At 49.5% G+C, this 5,624-nt stretch overlaps 1 long non-coding RNA gene across 2 annotated transcripts in view; it reads right to left on the reverse strand.

Moving 5' to 3' along the window:
* The window catches only part of LOC142882262 (uncharacterized), a 5,751-nt gene extending 654 nt beyond the window's left edge, over window positions 1-5,097 (reverse strand). Inside the window, exons 1-4 of one of the 2 annotated variants that reach the window (XR_012925757.1) lie at window positions 4,080-5,097; window positions 2,330-2,426; window positions 1,716-1,787; window positions 277-722 (exon numbers count right to left, since the gene is read on the reverse strand). This is a non-coding gene — a long non-coding RNA (uncharacterized LOC142882262). Of the gene's footprint in view, window positions 1-276; window positions 723-1,715; window positions 1,788-2,329; window positions 2,427-4,079 lie in introns of those variants that run through there. The other variant, XR_012925758.1, reaches the window with a different exon arrangement.
* Window positions 5,098-5,624: the final 527 nt, after the last annotated feature.

Here is a 5,624-nt window from a genome sequence, read left to right on the forward strand (position 1 = left end):
CACAACCACCGGAGAAGACGGAGGAGAAGATGGAGGAAGAGGAGGAGGAGAAGAAGAAGAAGAAGAAGAAGAAGAAGAAGAAGAAGAAGAAGAAGAAGAAGAAGAAGAAGAAGAGAAAAAGAAGGAGAAGAAGAAGAAGAGGAAAAGAGAAGAATATTTATTTAACACAATTTTATTACTTTTTTTCACTGGAATACAAAGAAGAAGCTCACAGAGGTTGTTTTTTATAATAATAATACTAATACTAATTATTATTATTATTATTATTATTAATATTAGTATTATTATTATTATTATTATTATTGGTTTCTGCACACGCTAGCAGAGGCGGAGGTGGAGGCGGGAACGGCGGCTGGAGCAGGCTGTGATTGACAGGCCGTCGGCCGGATCATGTTTAATCCCTGCCTGTTCAGAACTCATTTCTTCCACGGCGAGATGGGGCGACTCAGATGGTTGCCCGGGCGACGGCGATAGCGCTAAGCCATTCCCATTTGCTGCCAACCAGGAGGAGGAGGTGGAGGAAGGCAGGGGGAGAGGTGGAGTGGGGGCGGGGGGGGGGGGGGTTGTCCGTGGGAGACAGAGGTCGTCACAAAGTCATTCACACAGAGCAGAGGAGCCAGTGGGTTGGTGGGTTTGGTGGGCGGGACTTCCTGTTCTCCACCAGCTAGGAAAACAAACCCCGGGATTCACTGATGACTCGAAGTGATTTTGAACCTGGATTCCTGGGAGAATGATGGGCCCATTAGAAATTAATAAACCTATTTTTTTTTTTTTTTTTACAAGGTAGCTGATTGGTTCTGGCCGGCAGTCATGTGACCCCGACCGGAAGGTAAAAGTGTTTGAGGCTGCAAATGATGGCAAAAAGTTCAAACGCATATTAAATATTTTCACCTAAGATGATGTATTTAAGGTTCCACACTACAACCAATTAATTATTTATTTATTCATTCTTACGAATGTCTGTTTTCCTGGTGTGGCGTCCTCCACTGCAACAGACTAGACAAGTTTTTATCAACAGGTCAACACATTTGTTCAGTCCGTCAAAAACAGATATTCTCTGTAAAATAAAAAATAAAAAAAACGTTTTTTCAAAGCTGAAACTACTCAACTGGTTTTGTTTGCTGCCGCGTCAAAATAAAAGACCCTGAACTCGGAATTAGCCCAGAAATGACTTCTCTGCTGCTACTTCCTGTCAAAATCTTTCTAACCCAGAAGTAGGCAAAACATTTTGACTGGTGGGGCCACAATGGGTTGTAAAATATGACAGAAAGAGAGAAAAAAATATATCATGGGATATGTCGAAAACATGTTGCTTTAACGTCAATTGAAAATTAAAATAGCGTTCTAACCAAATGAGTGCGTTTGAAACTCCACGGTATTCAGCTCTTTATTGAAATGACTCTGAAAACAGTGGAAAAATGGATGAAATGCATCTATTTTATGACTGACTGACTATTGCTGTCATTTCTTCAATTTTCAGCGAGCCGCCGGATTAAAAAAGCTTCATGGGCCGCCGCATATGGCCCCCGGGCCGTAGTTTGCCCACGCCTGTGCTGACCTCCAGTTATTGGATCTCGCCAAACTCTCTGACCTCAGACAAACGTCCAGCCGGTCGTGACACGATGGGACGCGTGACATTAAACGGCTGGGAAACATCTTAGGGCCGGGTTAATGTGACGCGCTTTTCCCCGCCCGCCCCCCCCCACCCCTCTCACCTCATTTCCTGTCCGTCGTCCCTTCAGAGACGCCGCTGCCGCCGCTGTGACATCACTGGCGTCCAGGAGAAGCTGCAGGGAGATGAAGAAGCCTTTCTTGATCAAAGCGGCTATGAAAGCCTTACGGACGGCCTTCTGCTCACTCGCTCGCTCGCTCGCGCACACACACACACACACACACACACACACACACACACACACACAGACTGACAGTGAGAAATGTCTTCCAATCAGGACGTGTCCAACTCTTCCTCCATCTTTCTTCCTGGCATTTCTCAAATAAATCAAGCGTCTTCTTCACCTGGAAGCCTGCAGACATCTCCCCCTTCTTCTCCTCCTCCTTCTTCCTCTACTTCCTCCCCCCCCCGTCCCCCTCCTCCCCGCCCCCCCACGGCGGCGTCGACGGGGCTTCCTGATGCACTTTGCTTGTTAGTTTTAATTAAGTCGCCCGTAGCCCTGCGATCAGCTCCATCAAGGGCAGTCATTTGAATAAGAAGCTCGCTGTGGGCCTGCGCTAAACTGCAGGCGAGAGCGCCGGCGCCTCCTGATTAATCCCCCCCCTCCCCCCTCACCAACCCCTACCCCGCCTTAAAAAAAAAAGAAAATCACCTCACCTGTCAGGAAAGAGGCCGATCCTCAGCCAGCACCTGGCAGCAGGGGCGGCCCGGGCTCCTGCAATCAAGCCGACGCTCTCGACCGCCAGCGTTCGGCCTGCATCGCAACGATAAAAGGCAGAAGAAAAAAAAGGAAGAAGTTAGTAAGGTGAAGGACAACAGGAGGAAGAGGAGGGCGATCAGGAGCAGAATAAGGCGGCTAATGAGGTATCTCTCCGCCGCACATTGTCAGGAAGTTTTTCTCGCCTGTGAGGCTGCTTGGAAATGAAGTCACATCCAGGCGGGATCGGGCGAAAAAAAAAAAAAATGAAAAATGAAAATACTGAATATGCAAACACGGCGGCTAGTTTTAATTGGGCGCCGGCGCTGTAGGCCTGTCTTCAAAAAAATAAAACCAGACGGAGAAAGAAAGGAGGGAAGAAGCCTTGAGAGGAGAGGGGGGCAGGGGGGGTGGGGCGTTTCAGATCAACGCCGCCGACAGCTTTTGTGGGAAAAGCTGATGTTTGAAAAAGGATTGATAAAGGAGGCGGGAGGAAGATCCGCCGGCGCCGCCAGATAGCGGCAGAGGTGGCGCTACCGGGGCGGCGGCGGCAGCATCTGATGAGACGGCGGCGTCTGTTGTTTTTGCCGATGGAGAGTCGAAAAGTTTTTTCTTCTTTTTTTTGTGGGCGAAAAAAATGAGGTCAAGAGCTTTTGAACTTTTGAGGACTGTGATTTGCTGCTCCTCCTCCACCTCCTCCACCTCCTCCTCCTGATTCTGCTCCGTCACCTCCCGAGGCATCATGGGACGTGGTGGCTGAGCTCGTCTGACCTTTGAACCCCAGTGTTGGGGGGTGGGGGGTGGGGGGGTTGGGGGGGTCTGGCAATGCAGCAATAATTAGAACTTGAAAAAACTCTTCTAATCTGAACAGGAAACAGCCAATCATTGTCTGTTTTTCACACACACACACACACACACACACACACACACACACACACACACACACAAACACTGGTTGGTGATGTCACAACGGGCACTGGACATTCAATAAGACCTGCAGTCTGGCCACGCCACCCCACCTCCTGCGCCCAGGTGGTGAGGTCATAGGTCACAGGTATTGCCTGCCAACTCCGGCTCAATCGGAATTTTTTTTCAAAATACTACTTCCTGTTTCCGGGAAGAAATAGACATTTGTATGATATTCGGCACATTACAGAAATATAATTGTGCCTTTAAGGGCAGTGGTTAGCGCTGCCGCCTCACAGCAAGAAGGTCGTGGGTTCGATTCCGGGCCTGGGGCCTTTCTGCATGTTCTCCCTGTGTCTGCGTGGGTTCTCTCCGGGTTCTCCGGCTTCCTCCCACGGTCCAAAAAACATGCATGTGAGGTCAATTCAACACTCTAAATTGCCCGTAGGTGTGCATGTGAGTGTGAATGTTTGTGTGTTTCTATGTGGTGAGATACAAACAAGGCCCGGAGATCTCGTCAAAACGGAATCAAACCGCCTTTAAAGGTCCGGTCGGCTCCAAGCATCAGAGAGTCGCGACACGCTCGGCTCATTACGCCGGCCTCATCCAATCAGCTGCCGCCCCCTGCAAACTGTTATCCATGAAAACAGCTCGTGTTATTGTTAACCCCCCCACCCCCCACACCCACTCCCCCCCCCCCCTCCACCGCAAAGTATCGCCTCCAACCAAAACAACAGGTGTCGGATGAAAAGTGTGTTGTTCTTGCGTCGGCAGCGCACAATAAGGAGCTGATTGAAGTTTTACCTTTTGACCTCGGCGGCAGCGGTGGCGGCGGCAGAGTCCCCCCCCCCTTCTCCCTCCTTCTGGCCACTTCCTGGTCACCAAAAAAAGAGGGAAAAAATCTATATGGAAGCATGCGAACGGGGCGCAGACACACAAACCTTAACAGATCTGGCGGCGGCGGCGGCGCTACGTGACTTTTGCAACGGGAGCGAAATCAGAGCTCATGTGGAAAACATTTCTTATCGGTCCGGCTGTTTCGGGGAACTGCTACCGTCTGTCCGTCTGTCCGTCCGTCCGTCCATCACTCTGAACGGGAACCAGATCCTGAAAAAAGTAAAAAAAAAACAACAACATTAAAAAGCTCCTCAATCTTGTTGCACTTTGGTCTTATCGGCCTCATTATTATCCCCGTGGTTATTATCCCTGTGGCTATTAGCCCCGTGGCTATTAGCCCCGTGGTTATTAGCCCCGTCATTAAGCCGGAACTCAGTTTCGCCAAACGGACGCAGGAGGTTCTGAAAGCTCTCAGGGAGGGAACCAAAACAATAAAAACAAAAAAAGAGAGAAATTGTGACATCATGAGTAGATTGTTGACGGAAAGATTTGAAATTCATGTTTTTCCACTTTGCTGCTTTTGCTCTGCAGCGTTTTGAAGGGTTTTTCTTTTATCTGCAGGAGAGTCAATCGGTTGATTCTGGGGCCTGATGACCTGTTTGTTTTTCCTCTCCCTTCATTGGATCCCTGCGATGGCCATTAGAGGGCGACCTCCGAGCGACGGGTCCGAACTTGCAGCTCCGTCTTGAAGAGCTCCCGCAGTTTTTCTCTCGACGGCCGGCTGGAAGACGCTCCACAATCTAATGGATGAATCTAATCGATCTGACCCCGCAAGTCCAACCCTGAATACTGAGTGACAAGCACGGAGGCAACGGGTACCATTTTTACAGGCTTTGATATGACCCGGCTGGGGATGGAACCCACAACCTACCAGTCTCAGGGCGGACACTCTGCCACTGGAGCACTGAGATGACTCTTTGCCAACTTTGGAACACTTTAAAGAATAAATTTGAACAATGGGTTTTTCCCCATGTTCAAACTGAATCTTTAAGCCGAGCCTAGCCTAGCCGAGCTACTAGCACGCTAGCCGGCTAAACTAGCAGACCTGCCACCCTTTTGTTCTGCTAGCTGACAGTGGACGCAGCTGGCAGCAAAGGCCCCGAGACCTTTTTCAGCAGATATCTAGAAGGACGCTTGCGCTAAACTAGCTGCTAAAGTAGCCGCTAGCGCCTGATAAACCAAAAAACAAAACGGAGAAAAACAGCGATGACAGCAGCCGACCTCCGGCGAGGAGAAAAGCAGGTCGACTTCTTTTGTATTCTGGGGACGTCGGCCTATCTGTCGAAAAGTAGCGGCATTTGATAAAGAAAAGAGAGAAAAAAACAAAAAATGTATTAAAAAAAAATGTGGGGTTGGGAGGGGTGGGGTGGAGAGTGAGAGAGTGAGTGAGGGAATGGAAGCCCCCCCGAGGCGTCTGCCACTCATGTGCCACTCAAGCGATGCAGATCCAGT

The sequence above is a fragment of the Nelusetta ayraudi genome, unplaced genomic scaffold, assembly GCF_046127955.1.
Source record: "Nelusetta ayraudi isolate G7.1 ecotype Tasmania unplaced genomic scaffold, CSIRO-AGI_Nayr_v1 ptg000240l, whole genome shotgun sequence".
Classification (NCBI taxonomy): domain Eukaryota; kingdom Metazoa; phylum Chordata; class Actinopteri; order Tetraodontiformes; family Monacanthidae; genus Nelusetta; species Nelusetta ayraudi.